Source organism: Lactuca saligna, chromosome 2 (genome assembly GCF_052625555.1).
Source record: "Lactuca saligna cultivar CGN05327 chromosome 2, ASM5262555v1, whole genome shotgun sequence".
Lineage (NCBI taxonomy): Eukaryota > Viridiplantae > Streptophyta > Magnoliopsida > Asterales > Asteraceae > Lactuca > Lactuca saligna.
In genome coordinates, this window is record NC_136418.1 from 94,182,651 (window position 1) to 94,200,627 (window position 17,977).

Here is a 17,977-nt window from a genome sequence, read left to right on the forward strand (position 1 = left end):
TAATTTGGTGTTCTCTCAACGTATTTTGTTGATCTTTGATTGCATCATCGATATTACTATGTCTTTTCTCGGACGCGGTCACGAATCTTATAAGCATGTCTTCCAAATCTGATTTCTTTTCTTGTGTTTTCGCCAATTGTCATCATATCTTTCTCCACTTGAATATCACACTTGAACTTTCCGGTTCCCGTTCTCGTCAAGGTCACAATCTTTAGTAAGGTGAGGCCCTTTACAGTTTTTGTACCCCACTCTAATAGCATGGATGGATTGGTTCATCCTAGTCATTCTTCGGTCCATGCTTTCCAATTTTGCTATCATTGCTGCCATGTCATCAGTAATAGAGTTCACCGCCCCTCGAGTTAAGTCATTCCTTGGGTTATGATATTCTCTAGCGTGTTTAGAGAATTCTTTAATTAGTTCTTTGATCACCGGGGGTGTTTTCTTTGTGAGAGGTCCTTGCGAATCAAGGAGCTGCCTAGCTGTTACATTGACTCCATCATAGAAAATGGAGACTTCTTGTTGACTGTTTAGTTCATGATGAGGGCAGTTCCTTAGTAGGCCCTTGTATCTCTCCCATGCCTTATAAAGTGACTCTCCAGCTTGTTGTTCAAAATTGGCTATGGCTTTCTTGAACTTGGATATCATTGAGGGAGGGAAAAATTGGTCTATGAATTCTTCTTTCATTTTAGCTTAAGTAGTGATGGACCCTGGAGGAGTGATTTCAGTCAATCTTTCGTGGCCCCCTTAAATGTGACTGGTAGCATACGAAGTAGAACTACATTAGGAACATTGAAGTAGTCGGCTACGTTGTTGACCTCGTCTAGATGCTTGTATGCGTCTTCATGATCTTTCCCGTAGAATGGGATCTCCTTAAGTTGAGCAAGTATGTGGCCTTTAAGTTCAAAGGTGGTAGTTGTAGGAATTACGGGTTGCATGAGTCCTGTGCCAGTATCGTCACATATTCTTTTCTTCCATTCTCGCATGGGAACTTCATCGATATTAGCCATGATGTTTTCTGGTTCAACTTCAAAGTTGCTTTCTTCTTCAGATTTGAAATCGGAATTGGTTACTTTCGGGATTGGATTTCCTTCAAAGTGTTCTAGCTTGCTTTCCTCGCTCTTTTGACTGCTGGTTTCTCCTGTTTTCTTGCTCATCTTCTTCCCAATGACTGACTTAAGGTCTTTGAAAGGTGATTTCCTTGACGGGTTAGTGTCTTCAACGACCTTGTCTTTGTTTTTTCTAAGAGCGGATTTTGGATCTTCGTATGGAGGAACTAGGGGTGTGTTGCATCCTCGAGTCATGTAAAACCTGAAATCAAAACAAGAAACAGACATAAAAAGAACAAAAGATAAAATAAAAATGAAATTGAAATTCAGCTGTGGACCCGCCGAGTAGCTTTGATTGCACTCGACGAGTTCAAGGCTAAAACAAAAAATTTTAACAGAAATTCTAAAAAAAAATAGATAAAGTTAGAACTTAACCTCATAACTAAATTACTAAAGCAGTAACTTTGTGCAAGATAAATCTCACACAAAGGATCGATAATACTAGATATTAGAATTAATTATTGAACCATTCCCCGACAACGGCGCCAAAAACTTGATGTGTATAAAAATGCACGATTTTTAGTCCTACTTTTAAGACAAAATTTAAACACACAAAGCCACTGAACCTGTCTATTAGTGATATGGTTGAATAAGTAAGGTATCGAACTCAAGGAATGGAAATTAAACTAATAACTAGAATTAACTAAACAAGTAAATTAAGTAAAAGGTTATCTCTAGTTTTGCAAGACTAGAAACTTTAACACACTAACTAACATGCAGTTTAAATAGCTAATAGCTAAAAAACAATTAAAAACCAACTAAATTCAGTAATAAAAAGGTTTATGTTTAGGTTCGATTCATTTACTCGTACAGTTGATTTTATGGCAATGCAACGAATTAATTATTATTGGTTACCGACTAAGGTGATTAGATTCATATTTGCTATTACCAATCCTTAGAAAATAAATTAATTTACACAGTGATCAAGTGATTAAACTAATAATTCCCTAGTTTATTTATTCAGGTTAATCAAGTCTTGTAATTAGCTAATCAAACTAATAATTCAATTAACCTCTTGTTGATGGGTTATCACACAAGCTCACACGTTAATTTACCCTTTCTCTAGTTAATCCTAGTTTTAGATTCACTATTCCTAGGCATATAACAATGTTTTCACATAAATCATATGAGGTAAGCAATTAAGAGATGTTCATGCAGCTTATTTACTTACTAATTAATAGAAAATAGTTATGGTTAATGATGATGTTGTTGGATTAATGTCTAAGTCCATAACTATAATTGGTAAGACTTGACCCGACCCGGCATGGTCCATTTGGGTTGCATACCATCATGCACTTGGATAGACTATAATGAGAGAAATAAGACACTTATGGTTATTAATATATTATAAGTTCTAGTATATTAATAATAAGAATAATGAGATTATTTAATTAGTATTGATCAAGAATTAATCTAGCATTAATTGAGTGATCAAAAGAAGACTAATTAAATATATGGGTTGATTGTGTAAATCATCCATACTTGTATAGTGGGCTAATGCTCCATGGATTATCTAGTTGGGCCAAAACCCATATGATGCTCCATGGATGCTCCATGGTATATTTGAACCCATGGATCCAAGGAAATGGAAAGTCATGACAATTAGGGTTTACCCTAATTGTATAACTATATAAGCATCTTATTCTTGAGGAAAATCAGCCACTAGTGAGAATAATGAAGGGCTAGCCGATTTTCATGAAGTGTAGAATTCTCTCTAAGCTATTCTAAGTGTTTTGATGATTGTGAACCATTTGAGGTGTCACACTTGGGGCACTAGGCACTCAAGCTTCATGAAGACAAGCACCATCAAAGAGGTATGTATTCTATCTTGTTATATTGATAGTTTTGTATGCTAGTTTAGGATAATACCTTGGATATTCATATTTGCATGTATAATAGAGAAACCACAGATCCAAGGTATTTAGGGTTGCATGTACACTTAGGAGTGTTAGAATGCGCATAACCCAACAGTGGTATCAGAGCCTAGGCTTGTTTTCTTGTTATATTTTAGAAGCTGAAAAATCGAGTTTTGTTGCTGTCTACCCAGCAGACTCGCCGAGTCCATGAAGGGACTCGATGAGTCCAAGGCAAAATGCATCCAACTCGCCGAGTTGTGTTCATGCACTCGACGAGTTGGACCCCAGACAGCATATTTTCGAGTTTTTTGGCTAGAAATGGACTAGGAACATTACCCTAAGTTGTTTTTGAACTTATAAACTTGTTTTTTAATGTGGTAATGTTCATGCTAATCCATTTTCAAAGATAATTGTCAATAGATTCATGTTTTGTATTAGTTTAAAGGTTAGACTAATTACATGAAAAAGTTTGATTTGAATTATCTTGTTCTTATGAGTTGCTTAGATTAATAGAAAAGTTGAGTGAAAAAGTTGTTTTCAATCCAAATTAATCTAAGAGTTGATTCTAAGATGTGTTTTTGTAACTTGTCCTCAAGTTATATGAAAAGTCACATTTAAGTCTCATAAAACTCATAAAATTGGCAAAGGTTACAAAATGAAGAGTCTAGTTCTAATTAATTGGAGTTATGACTCCATAATTTGTCCTCAAGTTATGGAGGACCAAGAGTCTCTTCATTAAATAAATATATATATATATATATATATATATATATATATATATATAAATAATGTAACCTTAATTAATTCCATAAGTTATAAAAATAAAGAAAAAGTTAATTCTTTTATTAGTTTAAAGTCTTCCATAAGTTATGGAACTTGAAGAGTTTTTGGATTAAAACTACTTTAAACACATAAGTTATGGAATTAATTAGTTTTGAATAGTTTCAAAACTTGCCCTCAGGTTTTGGAATTTGTAAAGTTTTCTCTAATGAATACTTTAATTCCAAGTTAGCCCTTAGAATTTTAAAAGTTAAAATTCAACCCTTATACTTTATAATATTATAAGTTAATAATATATATATATATATATACATATATATATATATATATATATATATATATATATATATATATATATATATGTATAAGAGTAAAGTCGGTCTTACCGCTAGTACGCCTCATTCACGAAGCCGGTCTATAAGGTGGGTATAAGGTTGTTGCCTATAAAATGGCAACTTAATGGGTGTCCACTCTCACCCACCGCTTGCTTGACCGGTGGAGGGTCGTTAGCCGAATGGGTTTGATAGGACTATAATTCTCCTTTCATTAAAAGTATTAATGATAAATACTAAGTAACTAAACTCTTAAAAATACCCAATCTTAGTTACTTAGGAAAATGTGAAGAAGGTGCTAATCCATGAAACTACACTTTGCACTTTGTTTAAGTCGGTTAGTAGAGCGTGTGTGGTTAACCGGCACACTAACTCGTATTTAACAAGGTAGGCAAAGGGTAACTTAATGTTTATCATAGTATCGATGGAGCGTGTGTGGTTAACCGGCACATCGATTGAGGGATAAACACTTAAGGGTACCAAGTAATTTGCATGGTTACTTCACACCTTGTTTTGTGATCCTCGGCATCCCAGTCACAAAACCTGAAGGGCACACTCGAGATTGAAACATGCCATTGAACAGTTCAATGAATCTCAAAAGATCTAGGAGTTTCAAATCCAATTAAAACCTAATAATACATTTCGTTTATCTTGGTGGAAATTGGTGAATCGTCATTCACCTACCTTCAAATTGTTTTATAGCTTGGATTACGGCATACCTCTTCTAAGTTATAAAATAGTTTGTTGGGTCCTAGCCTTAATATTTCATATTGGGTGTCATATTAAGGACTTTAAGATCAACTATCTTGAATATCTCCCATAACATGTCTGGTTTAGACATTTATGATCTTCCCAAATCTCTTGAAACTAGCTTTCCTAAATGAAGATGATGTTCCAATGGAAATCATACTTCTTTCACCTCCTCCAATTATTCTCCCTACCCCACAAGTTCTTGAAAAGTTTAAGGTCACTCAAGCCCTATTGGCAAGGCAAGATCTAGGTGTGATCACATCTTGGAGATGTAGTCACATATTGACAAGCCGGGAGAGTTGGGTGTCAAAGTCTTGAGAAAGTTGGTGGTTCAATCACTTTCTAAGTCACATAGTGAGTTCCTTTGGGACACCTATGATACAGACTATGACAAGACCCTTAATGATCTTATCTATTGTTAAGATCAACTTCCTGAAACTTTATGGACATTGACAATGGTGACACTGGAAATACAGAAAAAGCATTCTCTTCCCAATGGAAAGGGATCGGCCATAGTCAACTCGGTTGAACAAATGGTAAAGAGAAAAGCTAAGTCTGTGATAGTCCCGTGTACCATTATCAAAGGGTCCATATGTTTATATTGCCAAAGTAAGGGCCATTAGTTGCGAAGCTACCAAACTTACCTAAGGATGTTAAAGTCAATAAGTTTGACTCTACTTCAGGTAAAGTCCACTATCTAACTCTATTAAGTTTCTATTATGAGATTCTTGATGCATGATGTGACTGGGTCACATGGTGATGTTTTAAGAATCAAAGAAAAGTGAAGAAACTTAAAGAAAGAATATGCTGAATCTGATCGCGTAGATGGATTTCTAACGCGTAGTTTGAAGATCGGATTCTTGAGCTACTTCTTAGGAGTTATGGGATATTGCTTAGGAATAGATAACAAAAAGTTTTCATATGGATTGTAAGGATAAGTTTTTCCGCATAGTTTTAAAATAAAAGAAATTTTTTGATTTTAGTTATTTTAAAGTATCCTTACAATGGCATTTGAGGAAAAATTGTTGCTTATATAATTCCATTAATAGCAAGAGTGGAAATATGAAATTGATTCTTTCATTTGTGGTAATGTCTAAATTTACCAAATAAGGAAAGATTCTCATCACCCAAGTCTCAAGTGGACCGGAACTTGGAATCATGCAAGTTGTATAGCATGATGAATGAGAACTTTCAAGTATTGGAAAAATTAAGACTAATTACTTGTTCACATGGATGTGTGAGTCAAGTAATGGACTAAGGGATCGAGTACATAGTCATGTGCACTGATTAAGTCCACCACAAAAGATATAAGGCTATTCGTCATAGTTTACTAAAGCTCAGTAAATATGATTATACTTACAAGCTTAAGTGTAACTCTGAGACATTGGAAAAGGTTCCAATGTAAGGCAGAGCGAATAAGAAGAATCAAATTAGGCAGAAGGATAAAAGTTTCTCAAATCTGAAAAGATGGGAGAGTACTTTAGTATCAGTTTTGTGATCATCTTAATGATTAAGAAACCATATCAAAATTAGTTCTCTAAGGAAGTCTTAGTTCATTCTTATGACTAAGAAGAAGGGATATTGAATTGTTGAAATGGTTAAATCAAGAAGATGAGTCATACTTCGTTCCGATACAAGTCTTAGAGTCATACTCCAAGATTGTAACTTGAGTGACATGTCTTTAAGAAGGTTTAAAACACGTGTCAAATGTAAGAGTAAAAGTTTCCTACTCTTGTACATTTGAAATTAGTAAGTTGTGATGTTTTGGATAAAACAAAGACCAACTAAGGCTAATTATGTGAAGTGTTTGTCTTGATTAGAATCCGCACTATCTCTTGGATGTTTGACAAGGGAGTCTTATAGGTCAAGAGGACAGTGGGAGTCTTAAAGGTCTTGAAAGTCTCAAGAACTAATCAAGAATGAAACCTAAAGTTCTTCACTAGCACACGACTTAAGGTTTATAACCTATCGTGTTGACATATTCTGTGCCCATTCCAGTTAAAGTTGGCTTTGCATATGAGTTCTTAGAGTTCTCAATGTGTTGCACAACAACTTGGAAGCAATGGTAGGCCCTTGAGCTACCAGGTGGCAAGAAATTAAGATTGAGTTCAGTCCATATGAGTTTGGATTTGTCATTATCCTTGTCTTGTGACTATGGTTTTGACAATTCACAAGGATAAGAACACATACACCATCAAATCTAAGTGTCATAAAGTTTCTCTCCGATTCATGAAAATGATGGTGAGGAAACACTTTCACTAAGTAGAATTTAGCTAGATAGCAAATGTGATATTTTGCATTCTCAAAGTCGTTAGTGGAGCGTGTGTGGTTTACCGGCACACTAACCTGGACTTGTGAGAAGTAGCAAAAAGGTCTAACCATTATCATTACGGCATCCCTCTTCATAATTGTTTAGACACACAAGTGTGCTATCTAAGGGAAGGTGTATGTTTTTGATAAAGTCTTATCAAAACAATCTAGTATCAGAAATCTGAACTTTGGTAAGTCAATAAAGTATTGATTTCTAGAAGTCCAGCTGATTTCTAAGTACATGTCAAAGCTAGTGGGAGCATAAGTGTTATGCTAATAATCATCATGTTAGTGGGAGCATGATAATTACGATAAGTATTGCAAGCTAGCAATGTTAATTATAGAAAACAAAAGTTTCAACTGGGAAAGAGTTGTTTTGCTATAATTAAGGGAGAGGAAATTATACTTCATCTCAAATCTATAAGCTTAGATCGTGAGGTTTTAATCATTTAGTCAAGGATATATATGAATTTCATGTTGGAATGGCTCAACATAAGGAAATTCTGTATATGGGTCCATTATTTGCGTTCTAAAAATTCGATTATGATTACGGCATCCCTTTTCATAATTTGAATTATGAGAACTTGGCAAATAGAAATGGAAATGTTATAGCAAAAGACTGGTTTAGTCTTTATGTGAGACATCATGAATTGTGTCCCATATGCTTCGGATATAGGATCGATTACATGTGCTATATTCATCCTTTCTAAAATTTTCCAAATGCCTAGGGCATTAAGAAGGGAAAAGGTTTAGAACTAGATATGACTAAAAGGATTAAACAATTGTCGAGGAAAATCTAAGGTTTATCAAAGATTGGTTGCTCAAGGACAGTTGGAAGTATAGTGATAATTCTGGAAGGACCATATTGACATAATCTGTAAGGAGGCAACTCTTGTTCAGAAGTGATAGTCAAAATGAATCTGGAAATGTTTCAAAGTCAGAAATTTCAATCTGTGTAAGATTAAGGAAATTTAATGCAAGAAGGATGTTTCCAAGGAGTTGATCTCCTTTGGAATACTCTGTAATGATTGTTCCCAAGTCTTTGTGAATTTGTGCATAATCGTTACAAGAGGATCAATGCATATAAGATTAGAATCTAACAAATTTCAGTAAATGGCATGAATTTGGAATTCTTGTATTTACAGTAAGGATTTGGGAGTGTGAAAAAGAGAATCATTGAAGTTATGTTCAATTGATCTAGTTCACAAAGTAAAGATCATAGACAAACATAGTATGCATACTTGGTGTATGGCATGACTAGTGTTTAGAAAAACATAGTGTACATGCTTGGAGCATGGGACAACTATTGTTTTAAATTCAAGAATAAAGTTGATAGCTGAAACAGTATACAATGAGTAATGTGTAATCATATGGTGATAAATAAAAAGTGTTTTATTTATATTCATAAGTTCTGAGACCATATTGGATTCAATTATTATTGTGTTTCACTTTGCATGTTTTGACTTCCCGAATAAACTAGGTTATTCTTCCGGAATGACTAAGTTATTCAAACCATCCACAGTCGGTCATATGTTGGAAGTAGATATGAATTAAGACTGTCATGGGTTGGCTTGTAGAGGTCTAAGATGTTGGACAAAGGGCTACAACACTCATGAGTGCTCATAAGTTCTGAGTATTGGATTCAACCCGCGCTCATTGGAATCACTTCATGGATATTATCACGAGTGATCATGAGATGATAATATCTTATATTCTTCAAACCTAGAGATATGAGTTGTTACTATGAGTTGATAGTACATTGATTACACGAAACGCATTGGTAACTCGATGTTATTAAACGTGTCTTTGTGTATGATTCAACAAGTAGTAGAACAAGCCATATGAGTCGAAGTTTATCCATTCCTTTTACCTTCGGGATAAAAGCGATATCTGTGGGCCCCTCGATGATTTGATGATGACAAATGGAAGTGCTCGGCCGAGCCAGGACTGATTTGATTTGTTCAATTAGTCAGTCGTCATAAATCGGAAATCGGGAAACAACAAATGGACAGAGAGAATGATTATAATCCATGTCTCAGTCCATATAATATCTAGAATGGAGGAATATATGATCCCTTATCTAATGGACAAGTCATTGACAAGATTAGAGTTCATCTACAAGGTCAGAGTTCAACAAAAGCTTTTGAGAGCTACGATTGCCAGTTGGTTCCTGAAGTCATACGCAATAATAGTTTTAGACTTATCCAAGTGGGAGACTGTTGGATTAATGTCTAAGTCCATAACTATAATTGGTAAGACTTGACCCGACCCGGCATGGTCCATTTGGGTTGCATACCATCATGCACTTGGATAGACTATAATGAGAGAAATAAGACACTTATGGTTATTAATATATTATAAGTTCTAGTATATTAATAATAAGAATAATGAGATTATTTAATTAGTATTGATCAAGAATTAATCTAGCATTAATTGAGTGATCAAAAGAAGACTAATTAAATATATGGGTTGATTGTGTAAATCATCCATACTTGTATAGTGGGCTAATGCTCCATGGATTATCTAGTTGGGCCAAAACCCATATGATGCTCCATGGTATATTTGAACCCATGGATCCAAGGAAATGGAAAGTCATGACAATTAGGGTTTACCCTAATTGTATAACTATATAAGCATCTTATTCTTGAGGAAAATCGGCCACTAGTGAGAATAATGAAGGGCTAGCCGATTTTCATGAAGTGTAGAATTCTCTCTAAGCTATTCTAAGTGTTTTGATGATTGTGAACCATTTGAGGTGTCACACTTGGGGCACTAGGCACTCAAGCTTCATGAAGACAAGCACCATCAAAGAGGTATGTATTCTATCTTGTTATATTGATAGTTTTGTATGCTAGTTTAGGATAATACCTTGGATATTCATATTTGCATGTATAATAGAGAAAACACAGATCCAAGGTATTTAGGGTTGCATGTACACTTAGGAGTGTTAGAATGCGCATAACCCAACAGATGTAAGGTCCATTAGCATATCCTAGACAGCTCTGGTGTGCCAGCCTCGCCTGGCGCTCATTTGCCAGCCTTGCTGGGGGACTCCCTTGCCAGCCTCACTGGGGACTCTCCTGTTGGTTTATATGACTTAGTCCAGTCCGATGTCATTGGCCGCGTACCAATAACATCAGACTGGGGGGACTTGATGTTGTATGGTCCATTAGCATGGCCTAGACAACTCTTGCATGCCAACGTCGCCTGGCGCTCCCTTGCCAGCCTTGTTGGGGGACTCCTTTGCCAGTCTTGCTGGGGACTCTCCCGTCGGTCCGACCTGGCTATCCCTTGCCAGCCCTGCTAGGGACTCTCCTACCGGCTTGGCCTGGCGCTCCCTGGCTTGGCGCTCCCTTGCCATCCTGCCCTGTTGCGCGCCCGCCAGCCTCTCCCGACGCCTCCGGGTGGCCTCACCCAGCTCCTTGCTAGCTGGGCCTGAATTGGGCTGGCCCAAGGCCTTACCTAACTCCCCTTGACCTAATTGTCCCCTATATAATGAATAGTATCTCCTCCATGGGAAGGGATCCTTCCCTTTGGCTCAGCCGCCACCCTATACTCCACCCGGGTGGCTCAACCGCCACCTGTAGCCGTCAGCCACCATACACCACCACCAACACCAAGATGGTTCTCTTCAGCTATGGAGCACCGTCTTAGATCTATCAGTTGATATAACTTGATCGTCGGAGTCCGCTCCTGGGGCACAGTCCCTGGGACGGCTCTAATGCATCTCTCTGATTGTGACCTCGCAGATCCGTCTCCAACACAGAAGCACTTCCTCATAGCAGGTGGTCGGAGCCGATGTTGCATCAGATGGTAAGGATTGATTGTGCGATCTATTTCACTTTTGGGATTGTAGATTATGTCTTCAGAGTAGTTGTATCCTGATTTAGGGTAGAGGTCATTTCAGCTACTGCAGTTTAGCTGTGGACGTTTGAACTGGTAAGTGAGTCAGGGTGCGAACCCTGAAGAGACTGATTCTAGAGCCCGAGAGCGGGAAGTTTATTGGAACACCTTTGAAAAAAAGGGGTATTACGTGGGAAGTCTGCGGACAAGTTTTCATAGGATGGTTATTTAGCATTGTCAGGACTCAATAGTCTTAGCAACCGTTCGTGATTGACGGACGAAAACGCCAAGGGAAGTGGTTCGTTGCCGAGGTATTAGTTGGAGCATTTATCTTTTGGTCTTCAGGACATGAGTATGGGGTCGTTCAAGCATTAGTGGTTGTCGATTTCTCTAGGATTCAGGAAGTGTTCATCTGGTTCTTAGAATTGTGTGATCAATTGGGACTATCTAGTAATGGAGCACTAGTGGGAAAGAGTTGGTTGTCATCAGATCGATCGTTGGGAAGTGAGAAGGATTAGGAATCCTCTAATTTTCATGTATTATGAAGGCTTATTCGAATCTAAGTGTGGGAGTGTACCCCGAGATGCAGAAGTGGGAGAGGTTTTGAAACAGGGATAAGTTTCACAACCCGACAAGGAGAATGGAGGCCCTAGTGGCTTCTTGGTTTGAGGGTTGTGTTGATTGGGGGTTCGACAAAACTCCGCAGCATAAGAACACATCTTCTGGGTGCTTAATAGCAGAAGTTGGGGAACCAAGTTGGAGTTCTAGTCAAGAATAGAAATTTGGGTGCTTGATAGCAGAAGTTGGGGAACCAGGGTGTGCTCGACTCTGAGGATTTTTGGATTGATAGATTGAGGGTTTTGTTAGCTGCCAGGGCTCAGTAGTGCATTCAGCTCGGGTGCATGGGATATTCAGCGTATGTGGCAGACCATGGATTTTTGAGAGAGTGGACGATCGACATGAGGCCTAGGGTTAGGCCGGAGTTTGAGCCCACGAAATGGATCAGGATTTCAGAACCCCAAGTGGTTGGCAACAGTTTGCATGGGAAGGATCACCGGGAGGGGTGGTCCAGGCAGATACTCAACAGTTTAGAACGGTTCAGATAGGTTGAAGGCCTAGAGGGGAGGTCCAGACATGCTGAAGGATCTGAGAGTGGTCCAGATAGACCAAAGGCCTGATGAGGCAGTCCAATCATACTGAATACTTTATATGTGCTTATAGATCTATGTACGTGTATTAAGTATGCTGCTATGTTATAGCAATCAACAGGTCTGTCCCCAAGTATTGAGCATGTCATTGGAGTAGGCTGAGGACTCCGATGTATTTTTGGGTTTGATTGGAAGTTGTTAGTATAGATTGGATGGAGTACAGAGGAACTTGGTGGTCTCATTAGTTCCGAGTGCCTAAAAGGATTAATCTTCTTGGATCGGGTAACACTCCAGTTAGGGACTGGGAAGTAGATCCGATTGGGTATTCATCAACCTTAGGTAGGCTTGGGCTTGGAATATCCTGTCATTCAGGTTCTGGGAACCGGGTTAGATTTTTTCTCATGATCGTCTATGGAATTTGGATAGGGTTGAGGTGGTCCTGCTCTATGCAGTAGGCCAAGATACCTGGTGCGGGCCGACTGTAAGTCATAGGCACGAAGGCTCAAATGGAGCGGTAGGGTTGAGGCGGTAGGCCAAAAATCCCTGAGAATTTCAGCACGATAATGGAATTGATTAGGTATGATTGGTATTCCAACCAGAAGGGGTGATATGGGTTAGATATGAGTGTCGTACTGGTTCGCCGATAGTGGTAGGTATGTTGATGATGGTTGAGTTATTGTGATATGTCTTGGGTTGGTTTCATCTGTGATAGAGCCATAGCATGTCTGAAGTGAGGAGAAGATGGGTCACTAAGACGAGGTAGGATGTGAGGCTGACGTGGGTCATTTAATGTTCATTATCTTGGCAGGAGTTGGTGGCAGGGCATGGAAGCAAGTCCAGCCAGTCGGTTTCTTTTTAGGAAGACGCATGGGACTACTGTTTGTGTGTGTGTTTTGGTTCAGTAATCAGTGAGGTCTCCGATGTTCGGTTTGTGAGCAGACAAGTTGGGACCAAGGAGGTTTCGACTTCCCTTGAGAAACATCATATGGTAGCACGAAGAGTTAAAGTGGGTTTATGACTTGGGATTCAAGTGTGATAGTAGTTTTTGTATCGCTATGTTGTTCGTTGATGAGAGGAGCATTGATTAGGCCCATCGAGTGGCGGAGGAAAGTGGATATCTGTAGGGTCGGAGTGTTAGGCAACTGAAGTAACGATAGTAGTGTCGATCGGTCATCGGGAGCATTCTAGTCATGAGCTGAGGGCCGGGGAGGGCATACCAGACTCATGTTGCGGGCTCAGAGGCAATCCAGACCTATGATGAGGACCACGTAAAGGTATTCCAGTCATAGGCTATGGGCATAGAGATTATGTTGGTTATGTATGTTGTAGGAGAGCGTTCGGGTTGGATGTATGGTTGAAGATTCGGGGGAGTTGCACTTGGTTGTGACGAATCTGAGGATGGTGGATGAGACGCAAGGATAGATCCATGGATCTCCGGTTATGAGTAGACCCGAGTTATGTTCAGAGAGGTATTCCAACCTAGGGTATTCTATCCTGAGGATGACTGAACCATATGATTTATTGGACATAATATGTTTGGTATTCCAACCCGAGGGTTGATTGGGCCAAACATGTGTAGGATGCGAGGGTATTCCATCATAGGGATGACTGGACCCGTCGTAGGTATGCCTGGTATTCCATCCTGAGGTTGATTGGGCCAGGCATGAATGTTCCTGTTTTAGTGGGTTGATTTTTGTATGATATTGTGGGACAAATGTCCTATCAGCACAAAGGGTTCGCCTGGAGAAGAGGGAAAGTTGGGTTTCCAATTCTTTGGATCATCAGGATTTTGTCGGTTGGTAGAATGGCATAAAGGTTAGACCTTATGAAAAGTTTGGATGGGGATTCACATCATCTTTCATGTTTCGTAGTTGCAAAAGTGCGTCATGGATCAAGAGGCGGTAGTATCGTTTGATGACATTCAGGTCGGTGAGCACCTGGATTTTGTGGAGAGGCCGGTGGCCATTCTGGAAAGAGAGGTGAAGGTTCTGCGGGACAAATAGGTACCTTTGGTGAGGGTACAGTGGAAGCACCAGAGAGGGTCCGAGTGGGCGTGGGAGCCGAAGGCAGAGTGCGGGAGCACGATCCGAGGATGTTCACCGCAACAGACTTCAAGACGAAGTCTAGTTCAAGTGGGGGAGAATTGTAATGCCCCGATTCTCGAATACCAACTCATGGTCATAAATTCTCGTGAATTCAAGATCTACTCGACGAGTTGGTTGCCTGACTCGTCGAGTAGCAGCGGGTTTGGGCCACGTGTTTAAGTGACCAACTCGCCAAGTTGGAGCTGGAGGGTAAAACCCTAATTTCCGGGGTTTGGCACCCTATTTAAGGGATCATTAGCCTCCCTTAGTTCCTTTGCAGCCTATTGGGAGTCCAGAAACCCTAATTCATGTGAGTGTGCTCCATTTGTGTGTTTTAAAGCATTGGAAGGTGTATCCATGTAAGAAGAACTTAAAAAGCAAGTGACTAGGAGCAAAGGACTTGTGGGGATCTAATATCTACCTCATATGGCATCTCTTGGAAGGTATCAAGTCGCTACCTTGACCTCATTTCATTCTAGATCTCATTGGTTAAAGTCTTAGGCTTTTCTAGCATATTGTGAAGCTATTGTGGGTATGAGCTCAGATCTAAAGTTTTAACATCTGAACTCTCCTTGGTCTCTAAATCCATAGAGCTATTAGCTTTGGTAAGTATGAACCCCTCCTTAAGTGTAAAACCCCATCTCAAGCTTGGTTTTGGCATTTTGAGTCATTAGAGCCTTGCATGCTCATAAAGTTTGCAACTTTATGTGATAAGCATGCGTTGTGAAGTTGGATATGTAGTATGGAGCCTTAGCATGGCTTAAAAAGCATCTGTATGGATGAAGGACTGAAGGGACTCGGCGAGTCGCATGGTAGACTCGGTGAGTCACTTGAAGATTGTCATGAACTCAACGAGTCCGATGAAGATTACCTTGGGCTCGACGAGTGGCATGGTGACTCGGCGAGTTAGCAAGTTATGCAAGGAACTCGACGAGTAGCTGAGGGTACTCGACGAGTTAAGGTCAACATGGACTGTTGACCTTGATAGTTGACTTTGACCTTGACCTAGGGTTGACCGTTTTGACTTTTGAGGATAATTGGTACGCGGATATTTATGAATTGGGTCATTAATGGTTATAGATGTTGGAGTTTGGGGCAGTGTTTCGGGAACATGATCTTGTGGCTCAGTCCGACATTGCAAGGTGAGTTACCTCACTATACTAACGGGTCTAAGGCACCAAGGCCGGCCCATTGGATATGCGATTCTAGCAGTGCTAGTATGTTGAGTATGAAGATAGTTTTGCATGCTAGTGGTTGTGCCAGTTAGGTAGATCTGTAGGACTACCTGTTTTTTTATATGATTATCTGCATGCTCAGTGGTTATGCTATATCTGGATATGTTATGTGGGATGGGTTGAGGTGAGATGGCTTCATGCGATAGCCAATAAACCCGGGAGCATTCCAGTTATGGGCTAAGGGTGACTTGTACTGTGGGCTCGATGGCAAGCCAGATGTGAGTTGTGGGCCCGTAAGGTAATCCAGACTCAAACTGTTGGCCCAGTGGGGTAATCCAGTCTGTAAAGCTGTGGACTCATTGCATGCTGTTCTGTTCCGTTGTTATGTTAAGATATTGCTGATATTGATATATGGGTTGTATGTGTATCGGTATTTTGGGGTAACTCACTAAGCTTTCGGGCTTACAGTTTTAGTTTATTGTTTCAGGTACATCAGGGGGTCACAGTAAGGCAAAAGCGTAACCATACACTTCCTCGATTGACGATTATGATTTCTGGAAACTCTAATGTATCAACTATTTTGAAAAAAAATTGTAATAATTGAATGGTTTCAAATGATTTAAAGAGTTTTAAATTCGCTCGAATTTTAAGGGTGTTAGACTTAGTAGCTAACTCACATCGCCAGGAGTCCCACAAAGCACAAAGCAAGCACTATTCAGACAATGGAAAATCTAACCAACATAATCCAATCAAACCATTCTATCCTCTAATCAGGAATCTGTACCAGCATGCAATTTGAAGGCTCATGCAATCAGGCATAACCTAAACAGACTATCCTACCACTGACTGATCAATTTTAACATAAAAATTTACAAGCTCATAAAAGCATACAATGAATCTCTCGTAGATCCTTAGCTCTAATCTAGCATGCGAATTACATAATCATAACATAAACGTGTATGGGTAATTTGGGAGAACTTACTTGAGCTCGGCTGATTGCATGCACTCCACCCTTTTCTCTTTTCAAAATTCTTTTCACTTTTCAAAATTCTTTTTATAAATCTAGTTTTCTTTTGAAAATTTTCATACCAAGTCCACAGTTTGAGTTCAGACACACCTGAGAGTGTGCCCGAATACCTCAAACCAAGGCTATGATACCAACTTTTAACATCCCAAAAATCATTACCAAAAATTTCATTTTTAAACCATTAGAAAAACAATAGTTATTAAAATCATTCCATCAAAAACATAAGTCATCGTATTCCAAATAACAAATCAGAGTATCATGCCAAAAAATCAGAGTAATCATCTCGGGCTAAACATCAGGGTGTGTGCGATGCAGTCATCCCGAGATCTTCTCTTTGCAGCTTGAAGTATCTGATACCAAAACTGAAAACCGTAAGCACGAAGATTAGTGAGTCTCCCCAAACTACCACACACCATACACATAATCACATATTCTGGGCCCCCGTCTGGAATTAAGCCCCGCTCGGTATACATATCTATTTCTCCCAGGCCCTGCCTATCATTGGGCCCCACCCGATATATACATGCAAACAATAACATATAATCATACTATTACATAAAAATCATACACAGTACTATATGTTCCAATCCTAAGGCCTCGCCTAACATGGGCCCAACCCATACTATGCTAATGATGAGATACGAAACCCAATCCACACTTAGCTAGTGATGAGATACGATACCCCGCCTACACTCACCTCACTACCAAGCACATACAAGTATCACAAAGATAACAAGTACAACTAGCACCAACATATAACCAGAGTTTGGAAACATACATATAAACATTCCTCGAGCCCCGTCCGACATTGGACCGTAATTCGGAAAGCATAAAACATTCCTCAGGCACTGCCTGACATCAGATCGTAATCCGGAAACACATAACATAAATATAGGCCGACATTGGTGCCTTCGACCCACTCAAATAGGAGGAAAATCACCTCGCAAAGCTGAATCTCACAGATAGTCCTCTTACTGCTAGCTAGCAGATCTCTGAACTACTGATCTCTGGACTCCCCGAGCTACCATTACCAAAATAACACTTAGTCCAAAACCAATAATTCTCCTTAGGGTAAAACAACCATTTTACCCCTAATCTAATTTGGTGCATATCTATGGCCAAAAACCATAATATGAAAGGCCTAATACTAGGTAGACTTTCCAAGCCTACTAGTGACCTATTAATGGCTAAATTTTCTAAATTGGGCTTAACCCCTCTAGTGGGCCTTACCCTAAAGCTCATTCATACACTTAGCCAAAATATCCGACTTCTGTTGGCCCACTAAGGCCCAAAGAAACAAAGTCTAATGAATGGACCAAACCACGCAAAGCCTACATCTGTTCAGTACGCGGGGCGTACTCCTCTGTACGCTAAGTATATAGTTATATGGCTTGTACGCTGCACGTACAGGCTTGTACGCCCAACGTACTACCCTGTTAAGCCATATTCTTCAATAATGCTTAATCCCTTAAGACTTTAAGCTTCAAACACAGATATGAGTCCCTAACTTTCCTTAACCAGCAAAGTCGAGTACTTGGTGGCTTGCAGCCTGCCAAATGGACCCAA

At 39.4% G+C, this 17,977-nt stretch overlaps 1 non-coding gene across 1 annotated transcript; it reads left to right on the forward strand.

Moving 5' to 3' along the window:
* The first annotated feature begins 529 nt into the window (after nt 1–529).
* Nucleotides 530–636, forward strand: LOC145033149 (small nucleolar RNA R71). Its single transcript, XR_013677388.1, has one exon. It is a non-coding gene; the product is annotated as a small nucleolar RNA R71 (small nucleolar RNA).
* Nucleotides 637–17,977: the final 17,341 nt, after the last annotated feature.